The sequence below is a fragment of the Elephas maximus genome, chromosome 20 (genome assembly GCF_024166365.1).
Source record: "Elephas maximus indicus isolate mEleMax1 chromosome 20, mEleMax1 primary haplotype, whole genome shotgun sequence".
Lineage (NCBI taxonomy): Eukaryota > Metazoa > Chordata > Mammalia > Proboscidea > Elephantidae > Elephas > Elephas maximus.
In genome coordinates this window covers 77,359,523-77,379,060 of record NC_064838.1, presented here as the reverse complement: position 1 = coordinate 77,379,060, position 19,538 = coordinate 77,359,523, and the positions used below count along the sequence as shown (strand labels likewise).

The 19,538-nt window shown below is 36.7% G+C and overlaps 1 pseudogene; it reads left to right on the top strand.

The window, feature by feature from the left end:
* The first annotated feature begins 14,280 nt into the window (after window positions 1–14,280).
* Window positions 14,281–15,237, top strand: LOC126063919 (olfactory receptor 10AG1-like; annotated as a pseudogene).
* The last annotated feature ends 4,301 nt before the right edge of the window (window positions 15,238–19,538 follow it).

The window sequence follows — 19,538 nt, the reverse complement described above, 5'->3', positions numbered from 1 at the left end:
AGCTATAGGAAGCTTCACCAACCCCATTCAGGAAAGACTCGCACTACCTGACCTCAGAACCTACTATACAGCTACAATAGTCAAAATGGCCTTGTACTGGTACAATGACAGACACATTGACCAATGGAACATAATTGAGAACCCAGATGTAAATCCATCCACCTATGGTCACCTGATCTTTGACAAGGGCCCAAAGTCCATCTAATGGGGAAAAGACAGTCTTTTTAATAAATGGTGCTGGCAAAACTGGATGTCCATCTGCAAAAAAATGAAACAGGACCCATATCTCACACCATATACAAAAACTATCTCAAAATGAGTCAAAGACTTAAATAGAAAGCCATAAACCATGAAGTTCATAGAAGGAAAAATGGGATCAAGGCTAAAGGCCCTAGTACATGGCGTTAAGAGTATACAAACCACAACCAACAACACACAAGCTCCAGAGAATAAGCTAGATAATTGAGATCTTCTAAAAATTAAACAGTTAAACACTCATCAAAAGACTTCACCAAAAGAGGAAAAAAGAGAACCTACAGACTGGGAAATAATTTTTGCCTATTACAAATCAGACAAAAGTCTAATCCCTAAAATCTACAAGAAAATCCAGCACCTCTACAACAAAAATACAAATCAGTTAAAAAATGGGCAAAGGAAATGAACAGACACTTCATCAAAGAACACATTCAAGAAGCCAACAGACACATGAGGGAATGGTCATGATCTGTACCCATTAGAGAAATGCAAATCGAAATCACAATGAGACACCATCTCCTCCGAGCATTACTAGCACAGATCAATTAAGCAGGAAATAACACATGTTGGAGAGGCTACAGGGAAATTGGAACTATCATGCACTGCTGGTAGGAATACAAAATGATACAACCATTTTGGAAAATGATGACACTTCCTTAGAAAGCTAGGAATAGAAATACCATATGACCTAGTAATCCCACTCCTAGGAATATATCCTAGAGAAATAAGGGTCGTCACACGAATAGGTATATGTACACCCATGCTCATTGCAGCATTATTCACAGTAGCAAAAAGACGGACTCAAACTAGATGCCCAACAACAGATACATGGATAAACTGTTCTACATACACACAATGGAGTATTATGCAATATTAAATAACAATGATGAATCTATGAAGCCTCTCATAACATGGATGAACCTGGAGGGCATTATGCTGAGTGAAATAAGTCAATCACAAAAGGACAAATTTTGTTTTAGACCACTACTGTAAATGCTTATGAAAAGGTTTGCATACAAAAAGAAAGCATCTTTGATAGTTACGAGGGAGAGGAGAGGTGGGGATGGAAAAACACTTAATAGACAGTAGATAAGTGGTAACCTTTGTGAAGCATAAGACAGTACACAATACTGAGGAAGCTAGAACAACCTGTACAAGGCAAGGTCATGGTAGCTCCATAGACATATCCAATCTCCCTGAGGGACCTAATTTCTGGACTGAGCTCTGCGGGAACCATGATCTCGGAGAATATCTAGCTCAACTGGCACAACATAGTTTATAAGGAATATGTTCTACTTTTTACTTTGGTGAGTAAGGTCTGGGGTCTTAAAATCCTATGAGCAGCCATCTAGGATACTCCACTGGTCTCACACCTTTGGGAGCAAGGAAGAATGAAGAAAACTAAAGACATAAGGGAAAGATTAGTCCAAAAGACTAAGGGACCACAATTACCACAGCTTCCACCAGACTGAGTCCAGAACAATGAGATGGTGCCTGGCTACCACCACTGACTGCCACAACAGGGATCACAAAAGAGGGTCCCAGACAGAGATGGAGAAAAATGTAGAACAATGTTTTAACTCAAAAAGAAAGACCAGACTTGGTGGCCTGACAGATACTGGAGAAACCCTGAGAATATGGCTCGGGGACACACTTTCGGCTCAGTAATGCGGTCACCCTTGAGGTTCACCCTTCAGCCAAAGATTGCACAGGCCCATGGAACAAAAGAAGACTAAAAGAGTGCACCAGCCCTGGGGCAGGGACTTGAAGGCAGGAAGGAACAGGAAAGCTGATAATAGGGAACCCAGGGTTGAGTAGGGAGAGTGATGACATGTCTTGGGGTTGTTGATCAATGTCATAGCACAATGTGTGTACTAACTGTTTGTTGAGAAACTAGTTTGTTCTGTAAACCTTCATCTAAAGTACAATTAAAAAAAAAGTGAGGGGGAAATCAACGCATTACGAAAGTAACAGAAGCTCTGGGAATTTGCCACTTCCAGAGAAGCTTCCCAAGTTTTAATCAAGTGAGAACTCCAAATGGAAAGGCAAGAGCATTAAATAAATATGTTTATCTATACAAGAGACAAAATAAATAAATAAAAAATAAGACAGAGGAAGAAAGATCTCCCAAAATGCAATAATGGGGCATTTACAAGGACCAAGTATATGATATTTTCAAGGAATAAATACAATAATTAAATAACTCAAAAAATACTACATTAAGTTTCAAAGAAATAAGCACAAAGTAACCTTATCAAATAAAAAAAATAGGTTGAATATTGATGTTAATGAAGATATACCAACAGAAACCAGGGAGGGAGGAGCATATTAGGAATAGGTTTATTTTGTTAAGGCTGTATGTTAACTGTTGCTCATATTTTAAACATTGTTGCAATTGTAAGTGGTTTAATGCTGAAGATTATTCAAAAGTGGCTGTAGCAGAATAACGACAGGGAACTGCCAATCATTCAGGCCAGTTTCAGAAGAGGGTGTGGAGCCAGGGATATCATTGCTGATGATAGATGGATCCTGGCTGAAAGCAGAGAATACCAGAAGGATGTTTACCTGAATTTTATTGACTATGCAAAGGCATTCAACTGTGTGGACCATAACAAATTATGGATAACATTGCAAAGAATGGGAATTCCAGAACACTTAATTGTATTTATGAGGAACCTTTACATAGATCGAGAAGCAGTTGTTCACATGGAACAAGGGGATACTGATTGGTTTAAAGTCAGAAAAGTTGTCCGTCAGGGTTGTATCGTTTCACCATACCCATTCAATCTACATGCAGAGCAAATAATCCAAGAAGCTGGACTGTACAAAGAGGGGGACATAGGATTGGAGGAAGACTCATTAACAACCTGCATTATGCAGATGATACAATCTTGTTTGCTGAAAGTGAAAAGGACTTGAAGGGCTTACTAATGAAGATCAAAGACCACAGCCTTCAGTATGGATTGCACCTCAACATAAAGAAAAGAAAAAATCCTCACAAGTAGACCAAAGAGTAACATCATGAAAAATGGAGAAAAAATTGATGCTGTCAAGGATTTCATTTTACTTGGATCCATAATCAACAGCCATGGAAGCCGCAGTCACAAAATCAAACAATGCATTGCATTGGGTAAATCTACTGCAAAGGACCTCTTTAAAGTGTTGAAAAGCAAAGATATTACCTTGAAGGATAAGGTGCACCTGACCCAAGCTACGTGTTTTTCTTTGCGACATATGCATGTTAAAGCTGGACAGTGAATAAGGAAGACTGAGGAAGAATTGATGCCTTTGAATTGTGGTGTTGGTGAAAAATATTGAATAAACCATGGACTGCCATAAGAACGAACAAATCTGTCTTGGAAGAAATACAGCCAGAATGATCCTTAGAAGCAAGGATGGTGAGACTGAGTTTTACATACTTTAGACATGTTGTCAGGAGGGATCAGTCCCTGGAGAAGGATATCATGCTTGGCAAAGCACAGGGTCAGTGGAAAAGAGGAAGACCCTCAACGAGGTGGATTGACACAGTGGGTGCAGCAACGAGCTCAAGCATAACAACAATTGTGAGGGTGGTGCAGGACCGGGCAGTGTTTTGTTCTGTTGTGCATGGGGTCACAATGATTCGTAACCTACTCAATGGCACCTAACAACAACAACATGGTCTATTCTGGAAAATAATCCATATGCGCTGGAAAAGAATGTGCATTGTTCTGATCCTGGGTGGAGTGTTCTATATATGCCCATTAGGTCCAGTTGGTTTACTATTTTATTTAAGTTCTTAGTGTCCTTAGTGATCTTCTTTCAGATGTTCTGTCTATAATCAACCCTACTATTATTGTGGAGTGACCTATTTTCCTTTTCCAGTCAGTATTTGTTTCATGTGTGTTGGTGTATTGCTATTAACTACATATATATTTATAATAGTTATGTCTTCTTGCTGAACTGACCCTTTCATTATTTTGTAATATCATTTTGTCCACATGCTAGGACAAAATAAGTCTCAAGAAATTTTAGCAAAAAATTTAAATCATACAAAGCATCTCCTCTGACTATAACAATATGAAGTTAGAAAACAACAACAGAAAAAGGGAGACTGAAAAAAAAAGTGAAAACTAAATAATACAGTACTAAAAATTATTGAGCCATAGAAGAAATCATAAATGAAATTACAAAATTCCTAGAATCAAATGAAAATAAAAACACAATATATCAAAATTTTCGTTATGCAACAAAAACCGTACTTCGCAGGAAATTCATACCAATAAATTCCTATATTTAAATAAAAACAGAGGTCCAAAATCATTAACTTAAATGGACAACTTTAACAAATGGAAAAGAGAGAGCAAATGAAGCCTAAAGCTAAGAGGAAAAAAGAAGAAGAAGAAAAAAAAAAAAACCAGGAAAAATAAAGATCACAGCAGAAATAAACTAAATACAAAATAGAAAAAATACTAAGAAAAAAAAAAACAGAAATTGTTTCTTGAAAGGATCAATAAAATAGAAAAAAACACTAGCTAGATTGAAAAGGGGGTAAAACAACAAACGGAAGAGAGAAGGTAGAAAAACCAAATTCAAAAATGAAATTGATACATAGCAACCTATCCCACAGAGATGAAGAAGATCCTAAGTGGTTACTATGAGAAACTGTAGCCCAACAAATTTGGAAACCTGGATGATATGGACAAATTCCTAGAAACACACTACCAACACAAACTAACACAAACAGAAGTAGAATATTTACAGAGACCGATTACAAAGGAAGAGGTTGAAGACATCATCAAAACACTACCAACAACAGCAAAAAGAGGAGGACCAGATGGCTACACTGGATAATTCTATCAAATATTCAGAGAAGAGTTAACACCAATCCTACTCAATCACTTCAGAAACACAAAAGAGAGGGATACTATCAAGCCCTTTCTATGAAGCCAGCATAATCCTGATGCCTAAACCAGGCAAAGACATTATGAAAAAAAGAAAATTACAAAGCAATCTCCCTTATGAACATAGATGCCAACATTTTCAATTAAATGCTAACCAACAGACTTCAGCCACATATAAAACAATCATATACCATAATCAAGTGGATTCATACCAAGATTACAAGGGTGATTCAAATTTAGAAAACCGTTTAATCCATTACATAAATAATAGAATGACATGATCCTATCAATTGACGCAGAAAATGCATTCAATAAAATTCAGCACCCTGTCCTGATAAAAACCCTCAGTAAAATAGATATAAAAGGGAAATTTCTCAATATAATTAAGAGCATTTATGGAAAACCAATAGTCGACATTACTCTTAACTGAGAAAGGCTGAGAGCCTTCTCTTTCAGAATAGGACCAAGACAAAGATGCCCATTATCACTGCTCATATTCAACAATGCACTGGAAGTACTAGCCATAGAAAAAGAATAGAAAGAGAAATAAAAGGTATCCTGGTCAGAAAGGAAGATTGAAAGCTATCTATATTTGCAGATGACATGATCCTATACATAGAAAACTATTCCACGAGAAAACTGCCACAACTAATGGGAGAATTTAGCAACTTTGCAGGATAAAAGATCAACACATAAAAATCAGTTGCTTTCCTTTACACTAACAAAGGTGGCTCCAAAAAAGAAATCGAGCAAACAATTCCATTTGCCATAAACCCCAAGATGACAAATTACCTAGGAATTAACCTAACCAGGGACATAAAAGACTTATACAATGAAAATTATAAAACACTACTACAAGAGACTAAAAGAAATTTACAAAAATGGAAATACATCCAGTGCTAATGTATTGTTAGATTTAATATAGTGGAAATGTCAATTCTATCGAAAGCAATCTTCAGATATGTTACAAACCCAATTTAAACCCCAACAACATTTTTTTACTGAAATGGGAAAACTAATGACCAACATCATACGGAAAGGAAAGAAACCCCTGATGGACAAAGCAATATCGAAAAGAAAGAACAAAGCAGGAAGCCTCACATAGAGCAGTGGAATAGAACTGAGAACTTAGAATTAAACTCAGCCATCTACGGAAAACTGACTTTCAACAAGGGGAGAAAATCAATTCAGTGGGGCAGAAACAGTCTCCTTAATGAATGGTGCTGACAAGCCTGCATATTCACCTGCAGAAAATTGAAAATGGATGCATACTTCACACCATACAGAAAAAACTAGCTCAAAATGGGTCAAAGACCTAAATGATAACCTTATAATTACGAAATTTTGTGGAAGAACACATAGGTGGAAAACTGCGGGACCTACGCTTTTGTAAAAACAGAATAACAAACATAACAACAAATGCACACACACACACAACGAACAAAGTAGATAAATGGTACCTCATAAAAATTAAAAACATGTACTTTATTAAGAGAGTGAATAGAAGGCTGACAGATGGCAAAAAAAAAATCTTCAGAAATGACTTTTCTGATAAGGGTTTAACTTCTAAAATCTGTAGAAAGTTGCAAAAAGTCATCCACAGAAAGACAAGCAACACATTCACAAATTAGGCAAAGGAGATGAGCAGAAGGTTCACCAAAGAGTTCACCCAAGCAGGTAAAAAACATGAGAGAAGATATTCACATTAGATGTTAGAGACATGCAACTCAAAAGTGCAATGAGATAAGATTTTCTCCAACTAAAATGGTGCTGATTGAAAAAAAAAAAAAATGGGTAACAAGCAACAAATATTGGAACTCACAGGGAAATTGGAACCCATATCCATAGCTGATGGGAATGTAAACTGGTATACTCACTATGGAAAATGGTATGGCCCTTTCTCAAAAATGTAGAAATAGAGCTACCCTATTTTTTATGATCCAGCAATCCCACTCCTAGGAACATACCCTACACCCTTTGCAGTGTAGTCCATTCCAACACAAAGCTACTCAATGAGACAGAGTAGAACTGCCCCATAAGGTTTCTAAGGAAAGGCTGGTGAATTCCAACTGCTAGCTTTTTCATTAGCAGCTGAGCTCTTAACTACCACATTACCAGGGCTCCAGGTATATACCCTGGAGACCAAAAATGATGATGTGAACAGATATATGCACACCTGTGTTCATTGCTGCTTTATTTGCAATAGCAAATAAATGGAAACAACCGAAGTGCCCATGAACAGATGAATGGATAAGCAAATTTTAGTATATACAAACAATGGAATACTGTACAACCATAGAGAAAAAAAAAAAGATGAGACCACAAAACATAATATAACATGGATGGACCTAGAGGGCATAATGCTAAGTGAGCATAGTCAAGCATATAAGGACAAATATTGTATGATTTTTGGGGGGTTTTTGTACCTCTTTTATAAGAACACAAGAATAAATATATTCTCATTGATGTTCATTGGTGGTAACCAGGGGTAAATGGTAAGTATATCTTAGATCTAAGAGAATTGTAAATCATTTTTGGTGATGGGAAAACCGACACTGAATGTTGATGTAGTGAGCACAACACAACCAAATTAGAAACACATATGGAGGGGAATAGTCATATTGGTATACGGGTAGGTACAAGTGTGCATGTAGGTGAGAGAAGACAGAAGAATCTATTAAAAAAAAATGTCTTCGAGTCGATTCTGATACAGAGTGACCCGAAAGGACAGAGTAGAACTGTCCTATAGGGTTTCCAAGGAATGGCTAATGAATTATAGCAGCCAACCTTTTGGTTAGCAGTCTGAGCTCTTAACTGTTACTCCACCAGGGCTCCAGAGGTATGTATAAGTCCAAATACGTGAGTATAGGCACATATGTTCATTGGAGAATACAAATACAGATACTCCATAGCTATAACCAAACTCCTTCTAAGACTGGTTTTCTGAATTTTAAAAGCTTAGGACCACAGTCTCACAGGACAACTCAGTAAACTGGTATAACATAGCTCACAACAATCATGATCTGCATCTTAGTGAAGGGAGTAGTATCTGCGGTCTTAACAAAAACTTGCAAGCAATATTATAAGGCATGATTAAGAGTCTCCACACACCAGGAGTAAGAAAGTGACCAAAACCTCAGAGAAGAAACAAGTCTATATGGGCCACAACCTCATCTATCCCGATACCAGAAGTATGAAATGGTTCTTGGGTCACAATCGATGGTTTTGGATAGAATGAGATTAAAATGTGGTGCAGAACTCTATTCTTATTTAGAAAAAAAAAAGAAAAAGTCAGGCAAACAGAAACAGTAGAGAATGGACTCCCTGAGACTGTCACCCTAAGGCACCTTTTCAACCTAGAGCCGAGCCTATCCCCTGAGATTAGCTTTTAGCAAAAAAAGTAGAGTGGCACACACAATAAAAGATGTTACTTGTAAGATTGTTGCTCGGTTTAAAAACCACCAGTATGAGACCACAAGTTTAACAATTACACAGAAGCAAAGATGTGAAGATAAAGGGGCAGGGAAAGTAGACTGCTGGAAATGGAACTAACAGAACACAAAAACAATGTTGACATATTATTGTGATAAATGTAACTAATGTCACTGAACAATTTGTGTGGAAATTGTCAAACAGAAACCTAACTTGCTGTGTAAAATTTCGCCAAAAACCCAATAAAATATCATTTAAAATATATATATATATTGCAAATCAATTAAAAATAATTAAATACCCATGTAACTCCCAAGTAGATTGATTCGTAGAACATAACTAGCACTGTAGAAGTAATTACCAATCCTTTCCATATCTCCCAAGCCTCATATCCCAGCAATAACTACATTAAAAAAAAAAAAAAGTTGACTTTTATTATAACTATGCTCAAGCTTTTCTTGGGAAGTCCCAAATCCCTGGGTCAGGCATTAGGGCATGAAGAACCCAAGATCCACATGTCAGATGGCAGGCTGCTGGCTCACAGCTGTGAAGGCCGACAATCAAGATCAGTAAGTGAGATGGCAGACCCCTGGCCCCAGTCCCAAGAACTGGAGATCAGATCATGATGAGCCAAATACTGGATCTAGGGCAGAGCTAAAGGCAGTGAGCTTTGCCAGAAAGTCAACATATATTGGATACAGGTCACAACCCAAGAAAACTCCCTTTTAAATGATTGGCTACTCACAGCAGATTCCATCATGGAGATGATCACGTTGTATCAGATCTCGTCATGGTGGTGATTACATCATTCTGTGACTGCCAAAGCACATCTTAGCTGCCAAGCCATGGACAATTGTAGCCCAGCCACATTGACATACAGTCTTAGAGATAACGCTACCTAAGTGTTACTAAGATTTGAAGTCTTGAAGAGGAAGTATTTTATGACAATAGTCCAACAATTGACAATTGTTCTGGAATCTTGCCTCTAACCTAAGCTGGAATTCTGTGAGAATCTTATTTTCTGCCAAGTGAAATTTAATAGGATTCTCAACTGAGTAGTGGGTTTGCAGGGGGAATCAAGCAGGGAAAAGAAGAAAGAATGCTGTAAGGAAAAGAAAAAGTTCCCCCGTTGGGATTAACTTTGGGTGGGGGGGAACGTTTGAACTAAATTCTGTATATTCAACAGCCAATCCTCAGTTTGTCCAGGTAGGCCTGAAGAAATTACTTATATATTATATAATTTGTAGGTAAAAATATTCTTTGTTGTCAGAACATTTATTATAACTCTTACAGTGGCCAGCTCCAGAACTTGGATCAAGGCACCCATTTCAGAGGAGAAAATAAGCAAAAAACTTCAAGAAAATGTGACAGGAGCTCAGCCTAACAGGAACAGAGGGTCCATATGAAGCAGTCATAGTAGATAAGAGGAGAGTTGGTTTGCGTCACGTTCGGATGGCCTCCAATGGCATTGCTCGGTTAAGGGCAATCAGGACCCTGCTGAAGTCTAAGAAAGGGGAATTTCTGCACACTCTATTCCATTGAGAGGCTGCAGAGGAAGAGTATTCTGGGTAGAGTGAGAGCTATCTGGGCAAATAAATAAATAAACCAAATCAGAGGGTGCCAAAGAGATTTGTTTAATTAGAAATTTAACTGTGTCAGATGGAGGAGATCTCAGGGGAAGGGATAACTATTTTGTACATAGAGACCATTCCATGTTCAAAGTGAACAGACTGTTTTAAAGGTGTATTGAATACCATTGATGAAAGAAGTTGTTTCAGCCAAAGCAATTCGAACACTTAAATATACAAACCCTCTTCAGTGAGGAAGAAATAAGATTATCACAGACAAACCCAGACCCAAACCAACTACTGCCAAGTGCATTCTGACCAACAGCGACCCTTCAGGACACAGTAGAACTGCCCCATCCAGTTTCCAAGGCTGTCAACCTTTAAGGAAGCTGATGGCCACAACTTTCTCCCATGGAGCAGATGGTGGATCCTAACTGCAGACCTTTTGGATAGCAGCCGAGCACTTTAACCACTGAGCCACCAAGTCTATTTTTCAAACTAAGAAAGGTAAGTATGAAATGTTTTATATTAATATTTGACTTCAGGTCATATTATTAGAATCAATAATTAATATAAAGTATCAAAAGTGCTATTTTATTAAAGCATCTCCTATTTCTGACTATTAAATATAACTTACTTTGAGTTTAAATAGCAACATTAAATTACATTGCAACACTGAAAATTTGGAAAGCGATCTTTTTTAAGAATACTAAATATTCGAGGAAAACATTTTTAGCAAAGACTTTGTGGCAAATTAGAATTATATTTGTGGATTTTGGCTCTGATCATATTTCAATATTTTAAAGTAAAATAATCCATGAAATAAATTTACAAACATTAAGGAGTCCAAGAAACATTTATTTTAAAGAAAATATTTTTATGTTACATAAATTTTTTAATTCATAAAATAAAGTTTTAAGTTCATATTATTATTAAAATTAATTTCAGGGTTTATGTTTTTAACTTCTATCAAAAATACAAATGTAGCTGAGCTTTAGGTAGGTTGGGGATATTGACAGTGATAAATATGTATCTGAATCAGAATATTGTCAACCAAAGTCAAACCTATTCCCTGAGAGTATAATCTGACTCATAAGGACCACATAGGATAGTGTAGAACTGTCTCACAGGGTTTCCACGGCTATATATCTTTATGGAGACAGATCGCCACATCTTCCTCGCACACAGTGGCTGTGTGGGTTTGAAGCACCTGCATTTTGATTAGCAGCCCAGCATTTAACCCCTGTGCCACCAGGACCCCTTCAGAATATGATTACATATCCCTTAATCATTTGGATTTTTTCCAGGGAACAGATACTTGGATTTGAAATTTATATATATATATATATATATATATATATATATATATATATATATACACACACACATATGATAACATTAAGTTATATTTTACTTGAAGTAATAAGATATTAAACATTTTCAAGAAAGAAGAGTAATATAGATAGTTTCAGGAGAACACACCGTAAATCTCTGCACTTTTTACCCTGTTCTCTTCAGAAAAACATAGACAAACCTTACCTATTTAATGTTATACATGGATAATTTCTTCACCAAAAAAGTTGAGTGTGTAAAATTAGAATTCTATTTCATCTAGTGCTCAAAGTCATTTTATTCAATTAACAAGAATTAACTTATTTTTTTTAATTAAATGCTGTCATTCATAAAGTAATGAATAAAGCTTTGGCTCTTTTGCTCTCTTGTGAGTCTGAATTCTTTTCTCCCTCTTAAGAGTGATGCTTTCATTTTAATAAAATCTAATCTTTTGTTTCAGTTCAGAAACAAATCCTGAGTAACATATTAGATGTACACCCATTTTCTAGGATCTATATTGATTTAAAGTAGGAAAACATTCACAGCCTTTAGCTCTCAGATCATTTAGTACCAGTAAAAAAAAAAAAAAAAAAATGCATACAAAGGCTATTACCCTAATTGCAATTCTAAGGACTGAGCAGCGATGGGTACTATAGGTGTTAGAGCCCATAAAGTAGAAGTAAGGATATAAACCCAAATATTGACAGAATTCATGGTGAGATAGCAACTTGAGGGTTGAATGTTTTTTGGAGTTTTGTTACACGTCGATAATTGCTTTTAAGATCTCACTATACTCCCACAAAATCCAGTGATACAAAGAAAAATAGGGAGTATTCTGAGTAAAATTCAGAGGAATAAATTAGAATTAGTTTTAATAATAATAAATGGGTGATGATAATAAGTAACTTTGATAACAATAACAATAAATAACAATAATAATAACCTTTTATAAATGTCAGGGTTTCTTCAAGATTTTTTTACTTATATTAAATGATTTACCCCACATAACAACACTAAATGTTGGTATAGTTGCTAGCCATTTAACAGCTGAGCAAACCGTGGCACTGGGAGATTAACTTTCACAAAGACATCACACAGGTAGCTGTTGTTGGAGCTATAATTCGACTATACTCCATCTGGAAGTACTGTTTTTAACCATGGGCATATTGCCCTGGTGCACAGTGGTTAAGCACTCCACTGCTAACCAAAAGGCCAGTGATTCAAACCAAACTGTTTTTTCTTGGAATGCAAACATGATAGTCTGCTTCCCTAAAAATTTACAGCCTTGGAAACAGTAGTGGGCAGTTCTACTCTGTCCTATTCGGTCACTATGACTCGGGATTGACTCCTCAGCAACGGGTTTGGGAATTTTTAACCTTGGCACAATACTCTTGCTTTGCTTAGTGGACATTAGGACGGAGAGATGAAAAGCAGGGTGAGGCAAGAGGCACTTTGACTTTTACAATATTTAAGGAAGCCCTCACTTTCAGGATTGTGCAACTGCAAGGATGGCCCTGAATGCCTTCTTAAATTTTGTACCTCAGGAGCTTCACTGACTAGTCCTTGTCCTGATCCTGATGAAGGGAATGGTTGGAAAAATAATTGCCAATAAAGGCACTGACAACCACTTCATCAAATACCTATTTTACTAGGCAATTTGTTAAATCCTAGGGCTACAGGCTTAAAAAACTACAGTTCTAATTATAGAACTGTAACTAATAAGTAAACAATTTAAAATTGGTAAGTAGGTGGAAAATTAAATTATCACATTTAAGTCTTACAAAGAAGTACACCTTAGACTTTAAATAATTGCTTAATATCACAAAGATGATAAATCATGAAGAGTCAAACTCAAGTCTATTAAAAAAAAGATAATGACTTGCAGTCACAGAAAAAAAAAAGCCATGTACAATTGGTCAAATTACTCATACTGAGTCTCAATATCTTTATATAAAAGAAAAGTCAGTGCAGAAAGTTATCTAAAGTGCTATTTTTTAAGTAACAACAAAAATTATAATGGGTGCACACAGCACAGTGGGTATAACAGCCAAAACCTTTCCTCCTCCTGACCCACACATACATACACAGGTAACAGAAACCCTCTGTGCTACCGCTGTTTTTCCAGGGTGACTACATTTATTGTTTATGTCTGAATCAGTGTTCCCAGGCTAACTTCCCTGAATAAAATCCTCTTATCTTACCTACTTAACCTACCAAAGATATTTGTTTTATTCCCCTATGTAAAATGAAATATTGAGAGAATTTGCATTTTTCTTTCTAAAGCACCTAATATGAACTATATAATAAGAACCTCTATTTGTAAAATGTCAAGTCATGGAAGAACAAAGCTGTGAAATAGGCAGTTAAAAATATATGTGAAAACACAGTTTATAATAGAGTGTTTGAGAAGTTTGACTGAGAAAATGCGCAGAGAAGTACAACAGAATTGCCAAGACCTGTAATTAACTTGAAGTGAGATTAGACTGCAAAGCTGAGAGTCCATCTCTAGTAATTGCCAATTGCTCCAGTGCCTGTGCTGAGTCAGGCATTGCTTGATTTACCCTGGGCTGTGCTTGGAAAGTATAGTAAAATGCTCTTAAATTTGAGGGGACTGTTTACTGTGATTTAATAAGAGGTCATGGGACATATGTAAATAGTGTCATTCTTAAAGCGTAAACAATAGCAGTGATCATAAAATCCAATGCAGACAACTCAATACAGTTTAGGGAAGAGGCAGAGACAGAGGAAGGTAAAGGAAGTGCAAATGTTAATTTCCCTTTTCCACAGATAAAGGAAATGCACATATAAATTTACGTTTTCCACAGATGAATCATCAAGTAAAACCACCAGAAGACAACCTAACAGAACTGATGGCATTTGTTGTCTTGGGCTTTGCTGACATGCCCCATCTCCAGTGGTTTCTTTCTGGATTGTTTTTAATCATCTATATCATTATCCTGATGAGCAATGGCACCATATTTCTAATAACAAAAACGGATCCTGCTCTCCAGAGCCCTATGTATTTTTTCCTAGCAAATTTTTCCTTCTTGGAAATCTCCTATGTATCGGCTACTCTCCCCAGAATGCTGATGAATCTAGGAACCCAGAGACGAAGAATTTCCTTAGTTGCCTGTGCTGCACAGATGTGCTTTGTCCTCATGTTTGGAGGTTCAGAGTGTTTGCTCCTGGCAGTGATGGCCTATGACCGCTATGTGGCCATTTGTAATCCTCTGCACTAACCTCTAGTCTTGAACCACAGGGTCTGCATTCAGTTGGTGACTGGGTCCTGGATCATTGGAATCCCAGTTCAGATAGGGCAGACATATCAGGTTTTCTCTCTGCCTTTTTGTGGATCTAACCAAATCAACCACTTCTTCTGTGATATTCCCCCAATACTCAAGCTGGCTTGTGGGGACACCTTTGTAAACGAGATGTTGGTCTACATAGTTGCTGTGTTATTTGTCATGGTTCCCTTTCTGACGATACTTGGCTCCTACAGTAAAATCATCTCCATCATCCTTAAGTTCCCATCAGCCACAAGTCGAGCCAAAGCCTTCTCTACTTGCTCATCTCATCTTACGGTTGTGGTATTATTCTTTGGATCAGGCATTACTACATACTTAAGACCCAACACCAGACACTCAGAAGGAGCTGACAAAGTTGTATCTGTTTTCTACACTATCCTAATTCCTATGTTTAATCCCATGATATATAGTCTAAGGAACAAGTATGTCATAATGGCACTGAGAAAACTAGTATGTAAATAATTCATTTTATTATACGTATAAGAATTGCTTTCTTACGTATTTTTAACCAAATTTCAACAGATGTATACTTTTAATTATGACTTATGTTATGGATTAAGTCCCTTAAAAATGTGTGTCAACTTGTCTAGGCCATGATTCCCAACATTGTGTGACTGCCCACCATTTTGTAATATGATTCGGAAGGGTCTACAAGGCAATGGGTTTGGTTTGGTGATTTTCCTATGTGTTGTAAATCCTACATCGATAATGTTAATGAAGCAGGGTTAGAGGTAGTTATTTTCATGATGCAGGACTCAATCTACAACATTAGGTTTTATTTTGAGTCAATTCTTTTGAGATATAAAAGAGAGAAACCAACAGAGAGACAAGGGACTTCCTACCACCAAGAATAATGAACCAGAATGGGAGTGTGTTCTTTGGCCCATTTTTCCTGAGCTGAGAAGCTCCTAGACCAGGGGAAGATTGATGAAAAGGACCTTCCTCCCAAGCCAACAAAAAGAAAAGCTTCCCCTAGAGCCATCACCTTGAGTTTGGAATTTATTCTCACAGTCTAGTCCCCTAGACTGTGAGAATAAATTTATCTTTGTTAACCAATATACTTGTGGTATTTCTATTAGAGCAGCACCAGATTCCTAAGACACTTTGTCTCTCCATACAATTATTTCCAAATTTAAAATCACTTTTAATATTGTCAGAACTTTCTGCTCAAATTATATAAGTGATATATATATCAGCAGATAGTAAATCATTCCTGTAGTAATTATATAATTTTGTTGTGCAGTGTGCAATGTGTTCAATAGAACTTTTACTTGGGCTGATATAATTTAGTCAATTTATGTCATTTAGTTTAAACCACGTCATTCACTTCTAGTGTGTCCTTGCAGTTGTGATGCCCATTTTAAAAACCAAGTTTGCAATATGCATTAATTAAATATTCACAGGGGATTGGTTCCAGTACCCCCATGAATATCAAAATCCATGGATGCTCAACTTCCTTTTATAAAGTGGTACAATATTTGTATTAAACCAATGTACAACCTTCTGTATACTTTAAATCATCTCTAGATTACTTGTAATACCTAATACAATGTAAATGCTATGTGAATAGGCATTATACAGTACTGTATTGCTTAGGGAATAATGACAAGAGGCAAACAATGCTCAAACATAAGTGCTGGAGGGAGACTGAGCATCTCTGAAATGGAGGGAGGCTACATCAGGGAATGTCTACAAATAATTTCATTCTAGTTTTGCTTTTCAGAACTTTCTTTTTTTGGTTTTTATGAATACTTTCAATCTCAGTTAGTTGAATCTCTCAAGGTGGGACCTGAGAAACAGAATGCCAACTGTATCTATCTATCTATTGATCTATCTGTCTGTCTGTCTATCTCTATCTATCTATCATCTATCTATCTATCGTCTATTTATCTATCTATCATCTTCATCATCTATCTATCTAGCATCTATCTAGCTAGCTAGCGTCTATCTATCTAGTGTCTATCTATCTATCTATATATACACACACACACAAGCATATATATATACATATATATATATATTTTTTTTACTTGGATCCACAATTAGCACATGTGGAAGCAGCACTAAAGAAATCAAACGGCATATTGCGTTGGCCAAATCTACTGCAAAAGAGCTCTTTTTAAGGCGTTGGGAAGGAAAGATGACACTTTGAGGGCCCCAATTTATGTATTGTGTGTATTTATATATGTATGTGTGTGTATACATATATATATGTATATATGCTTATATATAAAAACTGTTAATGCTGTCACATTATTTTATACATTAAAAAAAAACCCAAGATACAAAGAGTTAGCATAACTTTTCCTCCTTCACACACATGCAAGGATTGTAACTGACTATGCATATTCTGGATCCCTATTTAGTGGCACAGTGATTAGGAGTTATGGCTGCTAAACAAATGGTCAACAGTTCAAATACACCAGCTGCTCCTTGATAAACCTATGTGGCAATTAAATTTAGTCCCATACGGTCACTACGACTTGGAAATGAATGCACAGAAGGAGTTTGGTTTTTTGGTTTTTACACATGTTCTGTTTCTAGGCCTGGGTTTGAGTTAGGTCTTGACCACTTAAGTTTTTGTTTGACTTGGAAAATTATTTAATCATTTAAAGTCACTTTTTATATTTGATATATATGTATGTGAACCTTGCAGAGTTTTGTGAAAATGAATATCTTGTAAAGAGCACACATACCACTGATTTAGTTTATAATTGTGATCACATTTGTAATTGAGGCATTTCCTTAATATCTTCCCTTATTTTCAGGCTTAGGAACAAAGATATCATGGAGACAATTAGAAAGTTAATTATTCATACCAAACTGCTTTGGCACCCAATGTAATCCAAATAGGTGTTTCTTCATTTATGTCCTACTTTCAAACACTTTTCATAAATTTTGTTCACTCTTTTGTGATTGTGGTCTAAGTTAACTGTTGCTATTTTTGGTATTAGCTGTCATCAGGTCAGAGCAGGACTCACCGCAAAGCCATGTGTTGTAGAGCAGGACTGTGCTCTATAAGGTTTATTTGGTGGTGATCTTTACAGAAGCAGATAGCCAGGCCTTTCTTCTGCAGAGCCACTGGGTGGGTTCAATCTGCCAACCTTTCCATTAGCAGCTGATTGCAAACTGCTTGTGCTATCCATGTTCCCTCTTAAATCAATTCAACTTTGCCTGTTCCATGATTTTCAATCTTTTGCATGCTTTGCAATCATCTCTGAGTTAATTTAGAAATGATGCATTCTGATTCATTTGCTCTCAGGTGGTGTCAGAAAAATGCATAATAAAAACTTCCTATCGGGCGCTATCTCCATCAGAATGGAGCAGGAGAAGTCTATATTTAGGGACTCGATACTGATATCATTGCTTGACTTTAACTTGTGCTTGATAATAAAAGAACTGCAAACACTTATCATAACAGCCTTTATTTTATCCTCACAACTAACTCTGCGTGTGTGAGTACATTTTTTAGGTGACAGTTACAGCTCAAGTTAATTTCTCATACAAAAATGTGTACCCATATTGTTTTGTGACATTAGTTGAAATCCCCATAATATGACAGCACACTCCTCCCTTCCAACCCAGGTTCCCTGTGTCCCTCGAATCAGTTCCTGTCCCTTCCTGCTTTCTCACCCTACTTTTGGACAGAAGCTGCCCATTTGGTCTAGTCTATCTGACTGAACTAAAAAGCACATTCCTCACTTGCATACTTTTTGTTTTATACTCCTGTCTAATCTTTGTCTGAAGAGTGGGTTTTGGTAATGGTTTCAGTTCTGGTTTAACGGAGCATCTGGAGACCATAGTTTCAGGGTTCCTCCAGTCTCTATCAGCACCTTAAGCCTGGTCTTTTTACATGGATTTGAGTTCTGTTCTACGTTTTCCTCCTGCTCTGTCTGGGACTCTCTGTTGCGTTCCCTGTCAGGGCAGTCTCCCGTGGTAGCCGGGCACCATCTAGTTCTTCTGGTCTCAGGCTGGTGAAATTTTGGTTTATGTGGTCCTTTAGTCCTTTGGGATAATATTTTCCTTGTGTCTTTGGTGTTCTTTATTCTCTTTTGCTCCAAGTGGAATGGGACCGTTTGATGTATCTCACAAGTTTTAAGTTCCCAGATGGCACTCATCAAAGTGGGATGTAGAACATTTTCTTAATAAACTCTGTTATGCCAATTGACCTACATGTCCCCCAAAACTATGGTCCCCAAGCTCCAGCCCCAGCTACTCTGTTCCTCAAAGTATTTGGATGTGTCCAGGAAACTTTTTAGCTTTTTTTAAGTCCTGTTATGCTGACTTCCCCTGCATTGTGTGTTATCTTTCCCTTCACCAAAATTGATCCTTTTCTACTCTCTAGTTAGTGAGTTTCCCTCCCCTTCCCTTCCCACCCTGGTAACCCACAAAGAATTTTTTTTCTGTGTTTAAACTTTTTTCTTGAGTCCTTATTATAGTGGTCTCATACAATATTTGTCATTTTTTGACTGACTGATTTCATTTAGCATAATGCCTTCCAGTTTCATCCAGGTTGTGAGATGTTTCACAGATTCATCATTGTCCTTTATCATTGCCTACTATTTCTTTGTGTGTATGTATCATAATTTGTTCATCTATTCAGTTATTGATGGGCATTTAGGTTGTTTCTATTTTTTTTTAATTGTGAATAGTGTTATAATGAATATAGCTGTGCATTTGTCTATTCACGCAATGGCTCTTATTTCTCTTGGGTATATTCCTAGGAGTGGAATTGCTGGATCATATGGCACTTCTATTTCTAG